At 30.5% G+C, this 20,560-nt stretch overlaps 1 pseudogene; it reads right to left on the bottom strand.

The window, feature by feature from the left end:
- The window catches only part of LOC125420224 (DNA-directed RNA polymerase subunit beta''-like), a 33,579-nt pseudogene extending 14,936 nt beyond the window's left edge, over positions 1-18,643 (bottom strand).
- Between the last annotated feature and the right edge of the window lie 1,917 nt (positions 18,644-20,560).

Raw genomic sequence — 20,560 nt, 5'->3', positions numbered from 1 at the left:
TCAAATTGAGCATTCCTGAATGACCCACTATGCATCTAAGATATATGTATTACATAGATTATAACCTATAAACGTATAAGATATGTCTATAGACATATAACATATAATAAGTATATGCACTTTACCCATAGTAACTAGCAACTTATTCAGGAGTTGAAGTAAACAGGCCCTTTGAACTCAGTGGTAGAGTAATGCCATGGTAAGGCATAAGTCATAAGTTCAAATCCGATAAGGGGCTTTGGTTTTTTCAAAAAATTCCAATAGTAGTATTCATATTTATAGAGATATTGTTGCCATTTGTAATAAAAAAAAGTAACAAACTATAAAATGTAATTGTAATATAATTAATTTTATATTGAAATTCTATTAAATACTAATGAAGTGTAGTAATTTCTAGTAATTATCGATATAAAGTTGAACATTTGTTATTATGTTTATTATATTGTTATAAATATTATAATGATAAGTTTATAATGAATAATTGTAACAACCCAGACCACCCGTATAAGATATTGTCCTCTTTGGGCCTGAGGAATCCTCTTACAATCCAGCCCTCAAGGTTTTAAAAGACCTCTCGAGGGAAAGGTATCACACCCACTTATATGGAGTGTTTCGTTCCCCTTTCCAACTGATGTGGGACTTCACAATCCTCCCCCCTTGGGGCTCAGCATCCTCGTTGGCACACCGATCCGGGTACTGACTCTAATACCATCTGTAGCAACCTAGACCACCCGCATGAGAAATTGTCCTCTTTGGGCCTGGGGAATCCTTTTACAACCCAAGCCTTAATGTTTTAAAAGGCCTCTCAAAGAAAAGGTATCCACACCTACTTACATGGAGTGTTTCATTCTCCTTTCCAATCGATGTAAGACTTCACAATAATGCTAAGTTGTTTACTTGTATCTCTAAATATTCCTATTACTTTATTCTATTATTCCAATCAAATCAATTAGAAATCAACAAGAGAAAAAGTAAGAGGACCTAACCTATTGAATCATAACTATATCCACTATTCTAATATTAAAATTCGATTAGAGATAAAATTGGAATAGTGGATTTTTTTTTTTTTCATTTTCATATTTCTCTGGACTACGCGAGAATCTTTCGATATTTCCGATTAAATCTTCTTGTTTCTAGATGTTGTATAGGAATGCCATTTTATTCCTTTACTTTACAGTGAAATATTTATTCCAAGAACATACATAAGAGGCGTTTAAAACACCTTTCTTTGATTCCAGCACACAAGACAAGATCACTTTCTATTTTATTATATATATTTCATAATTTATAAGTATCTATTTTAGATACGTAGATAGATATGTATCAGCTCATGGTTTCATGTAACAAATATTTCCATCCATATGTATACATACAATTTTTTTTTTCTGATAATCGGATGGAAAATGGATGCAAGAAAGAGACTTTTATTTATAGTCTCCTATTATTAAATTCAATACACTATTAATTTAATTAAATATAAATAATAGAATAAAATAAATAGAGTAGGAAGTTTATTAAAAGAAAATGAAAGAGTAAAACAGAAAGTAATAAAATATATGATACTGTAGTAGTTTAAGACACATACAAATTCTTATTTTTATTCATTTTCATTATAGGATTCAAGAATAAGATTAGTTGATGGAACGGGAGGAATATACATGGGGATCTATCGGTTGCGAGAAAAAGGAGCAGTTGTTTCTTGAATAGTTCTTTTCAAATCAAATAAAAAATACATCTATCTGATTGATGAATCATAAGACAATTCATGGTTTAAGTGGTTATCAAGAATAGGAAAGGATAACCGAATTGAGTTAAGAGATTTTACTTTACTAGGTTGAGTTAGAGACCAATAAATTTTTTTATATTTGAAACCTATTCTAAAGAAGGGGTAGTGGACAAGAAATCAAATCATAAATATATGACAGAAGCCCTAACGTTTTGAAAATGCTATGAGGTGCTTGAAAATGGTTGAAGTAGTTGAATAAGAGGATCACTATGACTATAGCCCTTGGTAAATTTACAAAGATGAAAATGATTTATTTGATATTATGGATGACTGGTTACAGAGGGATTATTTCATTTTTTTTAGGTTGATTCGGTCTATTGCTCTTTCCTTGTGCCTATTTTGCCTTAGGGGGTTTGGTTTACAAGTACAACCTTTGTAACTTCATGGTATACCCTTGGATTAGCAAGTTCCTATTTGGAAGGTTATAACTTCTTAACCGTCGCAATTTCTACTCCTGATAATAGTTTAGCACACTCTTTGTTGGTACTATAGGCCGTAAAGCACAAGGAGATTTTACTCATTGGTGTTAAGTAGGCGGTCTGTGGACTTTTGGTGCTCTTCATGGTGCTTTCAGACTAATAGGTTTCATGTTACGTCAATTTCAACTCGCTCGATCTGTTCAATTACGACCTTATAATGCAATCGTATTCTCCGGTCCAATTATGTCTTTTGTTTCTGTATTCCTGATTTATCCGCTAGGTCAGTCTGGTTGGTTCATTATGCCAAGTTTTGGTGTAGCGGCTATATTTCAATTCATCCTCTTTTTCCAAGGGTTTCATAATTGGACATTGAACCCATTTCATATGATGGGAGTTACTGGGGCATTAGGCGCTGCTCTGCTATGAACTATTCATGGTGCTACCATAGAAAATACTTTATTTGAAGATGGTGATGGTGCAAATACATTATGGGCTTTTAACTAAACTCAAGTTGAAGAAACTTCTATGGTCACCGCTAACCGCTTTTGGTCCTAAATCTTTTTTGCTCTTTCCAATAAACGTTGGTTACATTTCTTTATGTTATTTGTACCAATAACCGGTTTATGGATGAGTGCTCTTGGAGTAGTCGGTCTATCCCTGAATCTACATGCCTATCACTTCATTTTTTAGGAAATCCATGCAATGGAAGATCCGGAATTTAAGACTTTCTACACCAAAAATATTCTCTTAAACGAAGGTATTCGTGCTTGGATGGCAGCTCAAGATCAGCCTCATGAAAACCTTATATTCCTTGAGGAGGTTCTACCCTATGGAAATGCTCTTTAATGGAACTTTATCTTTAGCTAGTCATGACCAAGAAACCACCAGTTTCGCTTGGTGGGCTGGAAATGCCCGACTTATCAACTAATCTGGTAAACTACTAAAGGCTCATGTAGCTCATGCCAGATTAATCTTATTCTGGGCCAGAGCTAATTTGAAGTGGCTCATTTCGTACCATAGAAGCCGATGTACGAACAAGGATTAATTTTCTGATGTATGAACAAGGATTGATTTTACTTCCCCACCTAGCTACTATAGATTGGGGGGTAGGTCCCCGGGGGGAAGTTCTAGACACCTTTCCATACTTTGTGTCTGGAGTAATTCACTTAATTTCCTCTATAGTATTGGGCTTTGGTAATATTTATCATGCACTTTAAGGACCTAAAACTCTTGAAGAATCTTTTCCATTCTTCATTTACGTATGGAAAGATAGAAATAAAATGACTACAATTTTGGGGATTCACTTAATCTTGTTAAGTATAGGTGCTTTTCTTCTAGTGTTCAAGGCTCTTTATTTTGGGGGTGTATATGATACCTAGGCTCCCAGGGCACTTTGGAGGGGAGGGGGGGGGGTGTATGTAAGAACAATTACCAACTTGACTCTTAGCCCAAGTATTGTATTTAGTTATTTACTAAAATCCTTTTTTGGGGGAGAGGGGTGGATTGTTAGTGTGGACGATTTGGAAGATATAATTGGAGGGCATGTATGGTTAGGTTCCATTTGTATACTTGGCAGAATATGACATATCTTAACCAAACCCTTTCCATGGTCACCCATTCTTGAATTGTAGAATCAAGCGATGCATTATGGTCGAAAAGCATTGCCTGTTCCATTTTTTTTATTTTTTTATAATCTTTAAATAGTTTTTTAATTGTTCATCTACAAATATGTTCATGTAGCAATCCAATGAACATAAATTCCATTGATCTAAAAATAAAAAACAGTTTTGTCAATGCTCTTCTCAATCATTCACATATATGTGTATAGAGGAGACATAGAATATCTCAAGACCTAATTTGAGATATGGTACCGAATATAGAATTATAATTCAACAAGCATTTATTGACCAATTTATCTATATAAGTATGTTAAATGAGCTTAACTTTCATGTGTTTGTGTTCAACGATAGCTTATTAGTTTTTAAAAATTGAAAGTCTATTAAATTACTTTTTATAAAAATAAAAAATAAAAAAATTGAAGGTACAGGTGATGCAATCCCATCCAAAAGCATCACCTATTCCATGTTTTATTTTATTTTTTAATCTTTACTTAGTTTTTTTGATTGCTCATCTACAAATTAAAAAAAAGCATGTTTGCAAAATAAAAAAAAAATACTAAAAACAACTTTCAAATTAAAAAACAAAGTAAAAATTGGTTGGGTGAAAAGACGACGCATTTGTTAAAAAAGAGGTCACCTATTCCTATATTTGGTGACCCTTTTCTAAAAAAGTGTCACCTATTTTATATTAAACATCCTTCCAAATTTGTAAGTCTCTTAAATTGTATTTTTGTATTTAAAAAAAATGCATTGCCTAAAACTATATTAGCTATTTCTTATTGCATTATTACATCCAAGTCATTTAGTCTAGTGGTGTGGTGATTCCTTGAGAATGTAAGAGGTTTTGGGTTCAATTCTTGGATGGCCTTCTCTAATTTTTTTTTAAAGGGTTTGTACATGTGTAAATAAAAAAATGGAAAAAAAAAGACTACGTATTTGTCGAAAAATACGTTGTCTATTTCTTTATTTGGCGACTTTGTTTTTTAAAAAATGCATCGCCTAAAACTATATTAGCTATTTCTTATTGTATTTTTACATCCTAGTCATTGGGTTTGGTGGTTTGGCAATTCCTTAAGAGTGTAAGAGTTTCTGGGTTGAATTCTTGGCAAGGCCCTATTTTATTTTATTTTTTGTATGGGTTTGTACACGTGTAAATAAAAAATTGAAAAAACAAAAAAGAAAAGGCAATGCATTTGTTGGAAAAGGCAATGCATTTGTTGAAAAATGCATTGCCCTTTTCTCTAATTGGCGACTTTTTTTAAAAAAAATGCATTGCTTAAAACTATATTGGCTATTTCTTGTTGCATTATTACATCTAAGACATTTGGTCTCATGGTGTGGTGATTCTTTGAAAGTGTAAGATGTTCTAGGTTTAACTCTTGGCATGGCCATATCTGATTTTTTTTTTTAATGGGTTTGTACACGTGTAAAAAAAAGAAACAAATGTGTCGTCTTTTCCTCTGTTTGGTGACTCTTTTTTTTAAACAATGCATCGCCTAAAACTATATTAGCTATTTCTTGTTGTATTATTACATTTAATTCATTTGGTATGCATCGCCTTTTCCTCTATTTGGCGACTCTTTTTTAAAACAATGCATAGCCTAAAACTATATTATCTATTTCTTGTTATATTATTACATTTAAGACATTTGGTCTCATGGTGTGGTGATTCTTTGAAAGTGTAAGAGGTTCTGGGTTTAATTCTTGGCATGGCCATATCTGAAATTTTTTTTTTTAATGGGTTTGTACATGTGTAAAAAAAAGAAAATTAAAAAAAAGAAACAAATGTGTCATCTTTTCCTCTGTTTGGTGACTCTTTTTTTTAAACAATGCATCATCTAAAACTATATTAGCTATTTCTTGTTATATTATTACATCTAATTCATTTGGTATGCATCGCCTTTTCCTCTATTTGGCGACTCTTTTTTAAAACAATGCATAGCCTAAAACTATATTATCTATTTCTTGTTATATTATTACATCTAAGTCATTTAGTCTGGTGATGTGGGGATTCCTTGAGAGTGTAAGAGGTTTTGGGTTCAATTTTTGGCATGGCCCTATGTGATTTATTTTTTTAATGGATTTGTGCATCTGTAAATAAAAAAATTGAAAAAAAGAAGAAGAAAAAGGCGACGCATTTGTTGAGAAATGCATTACCTTTTCCTCTATTTAGCAATTCCTTTTTAAAAAAATGCATCGCCTAAAGCTATATTAGATATTTCTTGTTGTATTATTATATCTAAGTCATTTGGTTTGGTGGTGTGGTGATTTCTTGAGAGTGTAAGAGATTCTTGGTTCAATTCTTGGTATGGCCCTGTCTATTTTATTTTTTTTTATGGGTTTGTACACATGTAAATAAAAAATTAATAAAAAAGAAAAAAGAAAAGGTGATGCTTTTGTTGAAAAATGCATCACCTTTTTCTCTATTTGGTGACTCTTTTTTAAAAAAATGCATCATCTAAAACTATATTAACTATTTCTTGTTGTATTATTACATCCAAATCATTTGGTTTAGTGGTGTGGTGATTCCTTAAGAGTATAAGAGGTTCTGGGTTCAATTTTTGGCATGGCCTTATCTGATTTTATTTCATTTGGCCTGGTGGTGTGGTGATTCCTTTATAGTGTAAGCGGTTTTGAGGTCAATTCCTCACATAGTGTTATCTGATTTTAATTTTTTTTATGGGTGTGTACAAGTGAAAATGAAAAAATTGAAAAAAAAAAAAAAAAAAAAGGCGAAGCCGTTGTTGGAAAATGCGTCGTCTATTTCTTTATTTGGTTACCCTTTTTTAAAAAAGCATCGTCTGTTTTTATATTAAACATCATCTGAAACTTGCAAGTCTCTTAAATTATATTTTTGTATTTAAAAAAAGGAAACAGGTGATGCAATTACTTCATTTGGCGTCGTCTGTTTTTTTTTTTTTTTTAAGGGAATAGGCAATGCAATAACTTTTTTAAGAGTCGCCTATTTTTTTTTTTTCTTTAAAAGTACAATTTATTTTCTATTTAAAATTGCAAACCTCTTAAATTGTCTTTTTTTTTTTTGGTTAAAAAGGAACTGGTGACATTTAGCGTCACCTATTCTTTGTTTTTTGTCGCTTGTTCTTTGTTTTTAAAGGAACGGGTGACGCAATAACTTCTTTTAGCGTCACCTATTTTTTTTCTTTTTTCTTTAAATAATTTTTTTCCAATTACAGTTTATTCTTTGTTTAAACTTGCAAATCTCTTAAATTGTATTTTTTTTTAAAAAAAAAAATTGGGAACAGGCGATGCAGTTACTTGGCTTAGCGTCGCCTATTCTTTTTTTTTTTTTTTTTTAAGGAAACAGGCGATGTAATAACGTTTTTTAGCGTCGCCTTTTTATTTTCTTTTTTGTTTAAATATTTTTTCCTAGTATAGTTTATTTTCTGTTTAAACTTGTAAATCTCTTAAATTGTATTTTCGATTTTTTTTTTTTAAGGAACAGGCGAAGCAGTTACTTCTTTTAGCATCGCTTGTTCTTTTTTTTTTTTTCTCCTTTAAATAATTTTTTTTTCAACTTCAAATAATCTGTGAAAATATTTAAGCAATATAACTTAGGTGGTTGTTCAATTATTTTGTTTTTCATGTACAGTTTATTTTCTGTTTAAACTTGCAAATTTCTTAAATTGTAGTTTTATTTTTTATTTTTTTAAAAAGGGAACAGGTGATGCAATTACTTCATTTAGCATGGCTTGTTCTTTGTTTTTTAAAGGAATAGGTGACACAACAACTTCTTTTCTTGTCGTCTGTTCGTTTTTCTTTTTTCTTTAAATAATTTTTTTTTCTAAGTACAGTTTATTTTTTGTTTAAATTTGCAAATCTCTTAAATTGTATTTTTATTTTTATTTTTTAAATGAACAGGTGACGCAATTACTTTTTTTAGCATCGCCTGTTCTTTTTTTTTTTTTTCTTTAAAAAGGATCCTTTTTCAACTTCAAATAAGCAGTAAAAATATTTAAGCAATATAACTAAGGTGGCTGTTTGATTATTTTATTTTTCATGTACGGTTTATTTTCTATTTAAACTTGCAAATCGCTGAAATTGTATTTTTAGTTTATTTAAAAAAAAAAGGAACAGGCAACAGAATTACTTCTTTTAGTGTCGCCTATTCTCTGTTTTTAAGGGAACAGGCGACGCAATATCTTCTTTTTGCATCGCCTGTTTTTTTTCTTTTTTTTTCTTTAAATAATTTTTTTCGAAGTACAATTGATTTTCTGTTTAAACTTGCAAATCTCTTAAATTGTATTTTTTTTTTAAAGGAACAAGCAACGTAATTACTTCTTTTAGCGTCGCCTGTTCTTTGTTTCTTTTTCTTTTTTTTTTCCTTTAAAAATGATTTTTTTTTTCAACTTCAAATAAGCAGTGAAAATAGTTAAGCAATATAACCAGTTTATTAATTTTTCTTAACATTTTAAGTAATATTTTAAGTGTTTATTTGAAGATGAACAATAATAAAAAAAAAAATAACACATAAAACAGGCAATGCATTTTTAAGGTAATGCGTCATCTGTTTTCTTTTGTAAAAAGAAAATAAAAGAAATTTAAGAGACTTGCAAATTTATAAGCATATAAACTTCACGTGAAAAACAAAAATATTAAACAACCACCTTAGTATTTTTCCTTCACATTTTTAATAAATATTTTCAGTATTTATTTGTTGACGAACAATAAAAGAACTAATTAAAAAACAAAAAAAAAATTATGATTGGAGGTATAGGCGACGCAGTTATATGTGAATGTGTTGCCTATTACCTTAATTTAAAAAAATTATTTTTAACAAACTTGCAAATTTTTATAGCAAATATGCTGTACTTGAAACAAAAAATATATATATATATATTTCAGGGCAATGTTTACTATTTTTTTGTTTGCAATTTCCACTTAATTTATTTTTGGAATAATAAATAATTTGCTTGTTAAATTAAGGAGTTTTAAATTTTTTCTTTTATCATATCAAATATTAAGTGACACATTTTCTATTATAAACATCCCCTATTTTCATCTATTTTCTTAGTATTCATATAATTAAAGTTTGTGATTATGTAAACATAAATAAGTGGTTGGTTAATCATTTTGCATGAGTCTAGCATTTAAACAATATAATTTAGATAAAATATAAGCATAGTATTAAAGGCAATGCTTTTCAAACACATATTCAGTGACGTCGAAAAGCAGCGTCGCGTATTTTTCTTTTTAGCGACCTTTTCACTTCGACAGTTTTTGAATGCGTCGTATATTTATAGAATTTTAACTAACTCTTTTGCCTCAGCATCGCGGTTTCATTTTTTTTAAACACTTTTGTTTTGTAGCGTCACTAAGTTAGTGTCGCTAGATCTTAATTTTCGTGTAGTGTGAGCTTGTTAATTTTCCAGAAAACGACTTAGAAGACACACTACATAATGTTGCCTTTATCCACTTACCACACCAGGGAACCCCATATCAGATTCTTCTCCAAGAAATTCAACCCCCATATGTACAACCAATACACATAGTGAACCAAGAGACAAACCTGAAAACTCATACCATGTAACACATGCAAACCAAGAAGACAAGACCTACTAAACAACTCCAGCCCATGTAAACAATGAATTTGCACTATTTACGTCTCATAATATCTCTCAAATAACAGCTGAAACATTACCAAATCAATTGAATACAGCAGCAATTGATCCACCTTTCAACCACTCTAATTGTCCTGTTTCTGTAGTGGACATGACAATAGATGAACAAACTGTTGAACCAGACACAAACACACATAAGATGATAACAAGACAAAAATTAAAGGCCAACTCATAGCTAGCATCTCAAATGGCATTGCTGTTATAACGGTGAACCAAAACATTAAAATCAGCCCTTCAAAGTCTTGAATGGTTTTAAGCTATGCAAGAAGAATTCACAGCCTTGCATGATAATAAACGGATGTTGTTGGTTCGAAATAGGTATACAAAACCAAGTATAAAAAAGATGGTTCCATAGATATGTTCAAAGCTCATCTCATAGCCAAAGGCTTTACACAAATTGAAGGACAAGATTTTGAGGGAACATGTAGTCCTATAATCAAACATACCACTATAAGAATGATTATATCTACACCTATTACATGCAGGCAGACAATTCGACAGCTAAACATCAAGAATGCTTTTCTTCATGGCCAACTTAAAGAAACTATCTATGTGTAACAACCTCTAGGTTTTAGCACTTAATCTCATCCTTAACATGTGTATCTTCTAAGGAAATCATTGTATGGCCTTAAAAAGGCCCCCTGAGCATGGTTTGATAGACTTTCTCAATTTTTAATTCCTTTAGGCTTCATATGTTTCAGGGCTAATTCTTCATTCTTTATGTTTCAAAATTCTAATATTGTTGTGTTATTATTAATTTATGTAGATGATCTTTTAATACATAAAACAACCCTAACATTATCAATGATCTGGTTAGTAAAATGGGTGCAGAATTTGCCATTAAAAACCTAGGTAAACTGCGTTATTTTCTTGGACTTGAAGCAAGGTATTTTCAAGGGGGCTTTTTTTACACGTACGAAGTATAAGCATGATCTTCTATCTCTTGCAAAAAGGCTTGAAGTAGCTCCCATGAAAACACCTTTAGCTTTTAAAACAACAACTCAAATAAATGATAATGATCTTGTTGACGCAATTGAATATCGCAAGCTTGTTGGTAGCCTGCAATACATTACCTTCACTAGATTAGATATATCTCATACTATCAGGCATGCTTGCCAAAGCTTTCAAGAACCCACCATGTTGAATCTTGGAGAAGTTAAAAGAATACTAAGATATCTCAAGGGTACCATCACTTATGGTTTACATTTTCTATATCAAAGTTCCTTAAACTTGACAAGATACTGCAATGCTAACTGGATAGACTGTCTAACCACAAGATGAAGCATGAGTGGCTACTGCATCTTTCGTAGCATTAATTGCATTTCCTGGTCCTCCAAGAAGCAACCAACAGGAGCTTGTTCCAGCACCAAAGCTAAATAACGAGCTATGGAAATAGTAACAATATAAATAAAGTGGCTTACCTACCTGCTAAGAGACATTGGCAAAACTCCGTACAGACGACCTCACCTACTGTGTGACAACATAAGTACCCTACACACAACCATTAATCCTATTTTACATGGACAAACGAAGCACATTCAGATCGACTACCACTTTTTCAAAGAAAAAGTAGCAATTGGACAGCTCATTAGTCGCCATATCCTTTCACACTTACAAGTTACAAATTTACAAACGAATCCATCTTCAGGAGAAGTATTTTAACTATTCAGGAATAAGCTTGGAGTTCATACAGCACCTTCTCCAAGCTTTAAGGGGCATGATAAAGAAGAAGAGAAGTCAAACACAAACATATCCATTGCATCAACTTCATCCACAGGTACGATTGCTCAATCATCACAAAAGCAATGTTCACTTTCTAAATCAAGAGATTTCTCATATGGCAAGGCTTGCAAGATTTCCATTGATAGAAAATGCCTTTAAGACATTGGTTCACCTCTTTTAGTATTTTTGAATTTTTTCTAACATAGGAAGATGTTAATTAGCTTCCTTGTTTGTTCAAAACCACACCTCTATAAATTCTATCAATTCTGTAAAGCTTAAATATATGAAATAATACACACAGTTGATTACCTTCTTCAATTTAAGCAGTATTCTTGCTAAAGTTCAAAGGCAACAACTAGGTTGCCAGCTGGCACTAGTCATATATATATATATAAGTAATAAACATGCATGCATGCATGTATTGTGTGTGGAACAATGCCATGATATGCATATTATAATGGCCTTTTATGTTATCGTATGTTGACATTGCCTACCTAGTGTAGTCATAATTAATATATATGTATGTATGTATGGTGCCATTACAATTTATGATATGACAACTTTATGTTACTTTTATGATATGCTATGGTCTTTCAAATGAACTATTATTAAATTGTGTTATCCTATGGTCTGCAAATATTTAGAAAACCAATTTTTCTTATGCATGTAACCACAAAAAATTACAATAAAAAATTGTAATATACAACATTAGATTGTAAGGAAAAATAAAAATAAAAATCATAAATTTTAAATTAACAAAGCCATATAGAAATACATGCAATAATTTAAAATAATTTCCAATCTTTCTTTTAATAAACATAAAAACTATATATTTTAAATTTAACACAGCCATATAGAAATACATGCAATAATTTAAAATAATTTCCAATTTTTCTTTTAAATTTTATAAACAACTTATCATTTAAATTTAACAAAGATGTATAATTTATAGTTGATAAACCGAGATATGTACATATATAATTGATATTTTAGTAAGAAATATATTATTTTAGTATATTTTTATTTTTGGGACATTGGTTGTATTGTCCCATGCCACAATCCATTAAATTGGTCTTCCATTATCATTCACGCCATCATAGATGAAGCCCCTAACGAATAAGCAAGTAATTCATCAACACTGAGATGAAGAAACAAACACCACTCTCCAATGCTAACATTTGGTGGATATGGAACATTTCCAATGCCACCAAACTAATCATGGTGCTGCCCCTTATACTTTATAAGCTCTTTAGGCCCATTGAAAATTCGGCCAGATGTGAATAGACCGCGAGTGGCCATGCCTTGGATCTGCTAGCTTAGTTACCATATTTTTTAAGTACGTACCAAAAAAAATATCTCAATTGTTTGTTGTCTGTCAAAACTACATATTTACATATATTTATATATATATATATCTATATATATAGAAAATTTGTGCTAGTATCGCATATTGTGCATGAGTTAGGCACATGACATATAGCTATAAATAAGTGGAAGCGAAAGTGATTGAGCATTAATTACTATATTAATATCTTATATATATATATATATATTAATGTATATGCTTACAAATAAAAAACTATGGATCCAGGCCAGTAGCCAGGTGTGGTAATTAAATCATTTCAGCAAAATTTCCACACCTACCATACATCATAGTTTAAATTTACAATAAAAAAAAAATTCCATTATTTTAAATAGGTTATTATATTTATTACATGTATTTTTTATTCAATTTTTTAAAATTTAAAATATATGGGGTTTATTTTTTTTTCCCACTTACCTTCAAATGTTGTATTCTACAATTTTTGATTGTAAATTTTTTTTTTGAAAAAACAATCTTGGCCTATAGGGCTCCGCACCTGGCTACATACATAGGAAGAATTAATTCTCTAAATATTTGCAGACCAAATGATAATACAATTTAATAATATTTCATTTGAAAGACTATAGCAAATCATAAAAGAGTTGACATATCATAAATTGTAATAGTAACATACATATATATTAATTATTGCTGAATCAGCTAGACAACCTCAATATATGATAAAGTTGACATAAAAGACCATGATAATATGCATATCATGGTACTTTATATTATTTGTAAACAACGATTATACATACTATGAATAAAGATATTATAAAATAATATCTTTCTTACTAAAATATCAATTATATATATACATATGTTGTTTCAGCAACTATAAATTATACATCTTTACTATTTAAAAAATAAATAAATGATCTATATGTCTTTCTTAACAAAGAACCAACTATAAAGAATGTATAGAAGATACATTTCATTTTTTGATAATTTGTTTTTTTGTTTTCGTATTTAAAATTAGATACAATACCTTTTGAGGTGATGGTTGCATGGTAAAATAATTTAATTACTTTGTATAAGTCTTCAAGATGGTTGCATCAACAAACTAGCTAATAAAATATGATACTAAGATTAATTAAATTGAAAAATTATATTAATATTAGTGCTAGAGGAGCTATGGCGTACAAGTATGTGAGGTGTCATGAGTATTGTCAAAGAAAATATATTAAAATTATGAAGTGCCAAAGGAGCACTAGAGTGCATACATGTGAGGTGTGGTGAGCAGTGTCCAAGAAAATACGTTAGAATTTTCTTCCGTCTCACACTGAATTCCTTTTAATTATTTATAATATTTTTCCTTCATTTTCATATTTCAAATTTATAATTTTTAAATTATAAATATAAATGAGAAAATATGTTAGAATTTTCTTCCCTCTCACATTGTATTCCTTATAATTATTTATAATATTTTCTCCTTCATTCTCATATTTCAAATTTATAATTTTTAAATTATAAATATAAATAATTTATCAAATCAATTTTATTTAACATTTTATACTATTTTAAATAATATATATATATATATTATGAATAAAGATATATTAAAATGATATTTTTTTAATGAAATATCAATTACATACATACATACCGCGGTTCAGGAACTAAACATTATGTATCTCTATTATTCAACAAAAAAAAAAATAATAATGATCTATACATATCTTTGTTAAAAAAGAAAAAACGTAAAGGAGATATATATTTTTTTTGATAATTTCTTTTTGTTTTCATTCCTAAAATTAGATACAACACTTTTTCAATTGATGATTGCATGATTACATGTAAATAAAAATAAAAATAATCTATAAAAAAATAAAATGATAAGTTATTTATAAAATTTAAAAGAAAAATTGGATAATTATTTTAAATAAGTTATTATATTTATTACGTGCATTTTTTATATGGTTTTGTTAAATTTATAATATATGGCTTTTATTTTTATTTTTCACTACGATCAAATGTAGTATATTACAATTTTTTATTGTAAATTTTTTTTTTTTTAAATCTTTGCCTGCAAGGTTCCATCCCTGGTAACATACATAAGAAAAATTGGTTCTCTAAATATTTGCAAACCAAAAGATAACAAAATTTAATTGAAAGATCATAAAACTAATAGCATATATTCATATTATCATGTGACCATACATCTAAATGCTAATTGCATGCATGCATGATTATATATATATAGACAGACATAAAAGTAAACTAATACAATATTAACTTAAATATAATATATACAAGCTATCTAGCTTAATTATATAGTTTTTGACTATATTGTTGCATGCCACAATCTATTGAATCAATCTTCTATTATCACTCATGCCATCATAAACGAAGCCTCCTAATGAATGAACAAATGATTAATTAGCACTGAGATGAAGAAATGAACGCCGCTCTCTAGTGCTAACATTTGGTGGGTATGGAACATCTTCAGTACCACCAGATCAATTATGGTGCTGCCCATTATATGTTATAAGCTGTCTGGTGCCATTGAAAATTTGGCCAGATGTGAGCAGACCGCGAGTGGCTATGCCTTGGATGTGCTAGCTTAGTTACTATATTTTTAAGTACGTACCAAGAAAATAGCTTAATCTATATGATATAGATGTAGATTAATATATATTTTGCATTTTAATGCCTTAACTTACTTACATACATAAGCGTAGCAAAATAATTAATTTATGCATTTAATTTATTTGTTTTTTTAATTTTAAACTAATGATTTTTTAATTTATTTATTTTTAATTTTAAATTAATGATTTTTTAAATTTAAATAAAGTATGAAAAGTTTAATTGCTTTAAAATTGAAAAGCATTAGGCGACGCTTTTAACATTAAAAGCATCATGTATTGTCTTAATCTTTTTAATTTTGTTTAATTTTATGTTTTACTCATATGCATATGAATGTTAAATAAATTAATTAGTAATAAGAAGAAAAATAATTAATCCATGCATTTAATTTATAAACTTTAAATTGATGATGTTTTAAATTACTATAAAATTTGATAAATTTAATTATTTCAAAATTGAAAAGTATCAAACTACACTTTTAGCATCAAAAGCATAATCCGTTCTGTTAAGTTTTAGTATTTTAATTAATTTTATGTTTTGATATTATGTATATAAAGATTAAGCATATTAAATAGCAATAAGAAGCAAAGTAATTAATCTATTCATTTAATTTATTTTTATTTCAATTTTAAATTAATTCTTCTTTAAAATAATAAAATCTTGACATGATTAATTATTGTATAATTTAAAAGGATTAGGTGACATTTTTAATATCAAAAGCACAACCTATTTGTCTTAATTTTTTGAAATTTTAATTAATTATATGTTTTATTTATATGTACATAAATATTAAATATATTAATTAACAATATGAAGCAAAACAATTAATCTATTCATGTAATTTATTTGCTTTTCAATTTTAAATTAATAATAGTTTGACAAAATTAAATATTTTATAATTTACAATTATTAGACGATGCTTTTAATATCAAAAGCACTAATGGTTTCCATCCTTGCTACGGGTGCAAACGTCTCCCCATAGTCGACTCCAGCTTGTTGTGCATAACCCTAGATCACCAACATTGCCTTGTGTTTGCAAATAATGCCATCTGGATTGTATTTAGTTCTAAAGATCCATTTGACACCAATTGCTTTCTTGTTTTTTGGTTTAGTGACTAAGGACCAAGTCTCATTCTTCTCAATCATCTCCATTTCCACATCCATTGCTTCCTTCCACTCTTTCTTCATCAAGGCCTCTTGCACACATGTAGGGTCACCAAGTGCAACATTACACCTTTCATAAATCTCAGACAAAGATCACTCCCCTCTAACACCATCGCTAACCTCCAAATCGGCTCGAATGATTTCTTGGAATAGATCATCATCCTCCTCATTGTCTTCATCATTGTTGTTTTGAACATTTTTTTCTTCATTTTCTTCTTCAAACCATGGCTCATCCTCATTCACCAATAGCTCTTCCTTACTCTAGTTCCATTTTGCATTCTCATCAATCTTCACATCTTCTATTACCACAAGCTTTTTGGTCTCTAGGTTATAGACCCTAAAACCATTGGTAACCTCACTATATCCCACCAAGACACTAACATTAGCCTTTTTGTAAAGCTTATCTCTCATGTGTGAGTGGCACACACTACCAAACACTTTAACATTCTCTAAATATGGTTTCTTTCCAAACCACAACTCATAAGGTGTCTTGCCTTCAATGGATTTGGTGAAGCATCGATTTTGAATGTAGGAACTAGTATAGATAGCCTCGGTCTAAAATTTCTTTGGCATTTTCTTTTCATATATCATACACCTAACCATCTATATCAAAGTCCTATTCTTTCTCTCACACATATCATTTTGTTGTGGAGTGTATGGTTTGGTAAATTGATGAATTATTCCATTTTCTTTGCAAAAATCTTCAAGAGCTAGGCTATATATTCACCACCATTGTCGATCCTCAAGCACTTCAAAATGGACTTACTTTTATTTTCAACCAACTTCTTGAATTCCATAAACTTTTCTAGAACTTGTGACTTATGTCTGAGAAAATTAATCCAACACATCCTAGAGTAGTTATCGATAAAGATGAGAAAGTATTTATGACCACTCAAGGAAGACACACTCATAGGACCACACACATCCGAATGAACAAGTTCTAACTTCTCCTTGGCTCTCCATGCACCAATTTTAGGAAATGGAAACCTAGTGGACTTTCCAGGTTGATAAACTTCACACACATTTTTCACATCATCAATCAAGGGCATATCATTCACCAAAGCATTAGTATTCTTCATTGCAACATAACTAGAGTGACCAAGCCTTTTATGCCAAAGTTGAGAAATGGACTTAACTTTGCCTTTCAAAGCTGCTTCACTATCTCGTAAATTCAACCTATAGTTTTTATCTTTCAAGGCAACCTTAAAAACCTCATTTCCAAAAGCATATGATATCAAACAACCATCACAACCAAAGTTCAAAACATATCCCTTTTCAACCAATTGTGCAACACTCAACAAGTTTTGGATAAGTTTTGTACCTTTATTGGTGTTAAATGAGATGTCTCATTTTCCTTCTACATCCATGAAGCTTCCATTCCCAATCTTTACCCTTGTCTTGTAGGATCGGTCAAGCTCCACAAAGTTGGTTTCTTCAAAAGCCATGTGGTGTGAACAACCACTATGTACCAACCAACTAAAACCACTACTTGTAGCTTTAAGGCATGTAGCCAAAAATAAGGTTTTGGTCTCCTTATTTACAACATTTTCTTGTTTCCTTCATTGCTTGCATACTTTGCCAACATGTCCCATTTTCCCACATTTGTTACAAGTTGCATCCGGTCTCCAAAAGCACTTTTTTGGTGCATGTCCATGCTTCTTGCAATGTGGCATGGTGGATAACCCCCACAGCTTTGTTGTTGTCCTCATTGTTGTTGCCTTGCATTGTTGTTGTTGTTATTGAAACCTCCATAACCGGTTCCTCCTTTATTCTTGTTGTTGTTCTTTTTATTCTTTTTTTTTGCTTTGACTAGGCATAAAAGCACTTTCCAAAGACTCCTCCTTTCTTATGGATCTTCTTTGTTCGGTTGCTTGGAGGGCATTGATAAGCTCACTTAAAGTAATCTCACTAAAATTTCTTGATTCCTCAAGGGAAGAAATCTTCCCTTCAAAGTTTTTAGGTAAGCTCACCAATACCTTCTCTACAACCCTTTGGTCGGTCAATGGCTCTCCGAGGACTCTAATTTGGTTCACAACCTTTAGTAGTCTATCGGTAAAGTCCTTAACCAATTCATTTTCTTTCATTCTAATTGTTTCAAACTTTCTTCTTAAGTTTAAAACTTGCATTTGTCTTGTTCTAGTGTTTCCTTGAAATAGTTCTTGTAACTTTAACCAAACTTCTTTAACACTTGTACAAGACATGATTCTAGTGAAGATGAAGTTATTTACCGAAGAATGAAGGGCTATCAAGGCCTTGAATCCTTCAGCTATCTCGGTCTTATGTGCAAGTTTTTGTGCTTGTGTGGCATTTGCTCTCAACTCCTCAACTTCATAACCTTCTTCCATCACATCCTAAAGTTCAAAGGCTTGTAGGTAGGCTTTCATCTTTATGCTCCAAATGGAGTAATTTTGGCCCTCAAATTTTGGTGGAGTGGGAGGTGAAAAACTTTGAGAAGCCATGACATAAAACTGGATTTTTCAAGAAAATGGCTCTTGGGTTAGATTTTTGGTGAGTTTTCTAGCTAGATTTTTTACCACTTCAAACCAAAAATGAAAGGAATGAAATGGGGGGTTCTATCACAAGAAAATAGGCTAGAAAGAAAGATCACAAGGTCCCTCAATGGCTCAAACAAAGCTCTGATACCATGTTGGAGTTTGGTGTGGCTTTGGGTTCATTTGGCCAAGAGTGCTGTACACAAGGTGTTAGTCTGGTGCACAACCTTTAATCTAATTTTTGGTTTGATGTTCAGGTGATTTTTGTGTTTGTTTTTGGTATGGTGATATTTAGGATTGTTAGGGTTTTTGTTTTGAAGGAAGAAGAAGAAGATGAAGAGAAGATGTTAGAGTAGACCACACAAAACTAGACAGCACACTAATTTTAAAAGTTTAGAGAACGCCAGCTCCAACAATGGACCCATGTTGCTGGAAACAGTGTTTCCAGCATATAGCCATTTTACAAAATAAAATCAATACCCAATAAAGAGACAATTCCTAAGCTAAATACAATAAAATTTAGGCATTCAAAAAGACATAAAAAGGAACAAAAACATAGACATAAATATTGCATTAGGTCATTCAACAAAATATTTCTTTTAAAGAAAGAAAGAGGGTGCAAACTTTGGTGGATTTTGGTTTGCACAAGGTGGAAAGATTACCACCTTTTCAACAAAGACATGTAGATGTGATATTCGATATTAACTAGGTATATATGAATTAAAGATATATTTAATTTGCCCTACTATTGTGTTATGAATTTCAATAGGGATTCCAATATAAGTCCTTCCATTTTGAGTGTAATTTTTTTTTTAATATTGAATGAATTTCAATCACAAAAAAGAACAAAGAATTTAAAGAACGGTTTGGAAAAAAAATTAAAAAAGAAAGAACTGGCCGAAAAAAGGTTGTACGAATTAACAAAAATTACATGGATAGGAAAATATCGAAGCAGTTCTATTGCTTCAAGAATATTATTATTTCAATTCAGGGATTTTATGACCTTGAATGTATAAATCTTAGCGATAGAATAAGTAAGCCATAATTCATTGATTGATTGTATCATTAATGGTTTCTTTATTTTCTTTATTTTTTGCGAGAAATTTATCATGAATCCACTGATTTTTGTAGCTTCTGTTATTGCTGCTGGATTGGCTGTTGGGCTTGCTTTTATTGGACCTGGGGTTAGGCAAGGTACTGATGCGGGCCAAGCTGTGGAGGGGATCGCCAGACAACCAGAAGCAGAGCGAAAAATACAAGGTACTTTACTGCTTAGTCTGGCTTTTATGGAAGCTTTAACAATTTATGGACTGGTTGTGGCATTAGCGCTTTTATTTTTGAATCCTTTTGTTTAGACTTTTACCCTAGTTCTATTTAATTTAGAAAAATAATAGAATAAAAAAATGTAGATAATTAGTCTATCTATAAGAATAAGAAAGAGGAGATCATATGAAAAATGTAACCGATTCTTTCCTTTCCTTTGGTTATTGGCCATTCACTGGGAGTTTTGGGTTTAATATCGATATTTTAGCAACAAATACAATAAATCTAAGTGTAGTCTTTGGTATATTGATTTTTTTGGAAAGGGAGTGTGTACGAGTTGTTTATTTAAAGAATAGGCTAGATCCAACCAATTGCACTTTTTTTCGTTATAACTCGAAAAGGTGCACGATTCTGCTAGTTTCTTCTGAATAAATTAAGAAATCGTATTTAAGAACCATAACATTTCATCATTCATTAGTAAATCTGCTTTGATTCTCTATCAACCAA

The sequence above is a fragment of the Ziziphus jujuba genome, chromosome 11 (assembly GCF_031755915.1).
Source record: "Ziziphus jujuba cultivar Dongzao chromosome 11, ASM3175591v1".
Classification (NCBI taxonomy): domain Eukaryota; kingdom Viridiplantae; phylum Streptophyta; class Magnoliopsida; order Rosales; family Rhamnaceae; genus Ziziphus; species Ziziphus jujuba.
The sequence above is the reverse complement of the archived record's forward strand: the minus strand, read 5'-3'. Positions and strand labels throughout refer to the sequence as shown.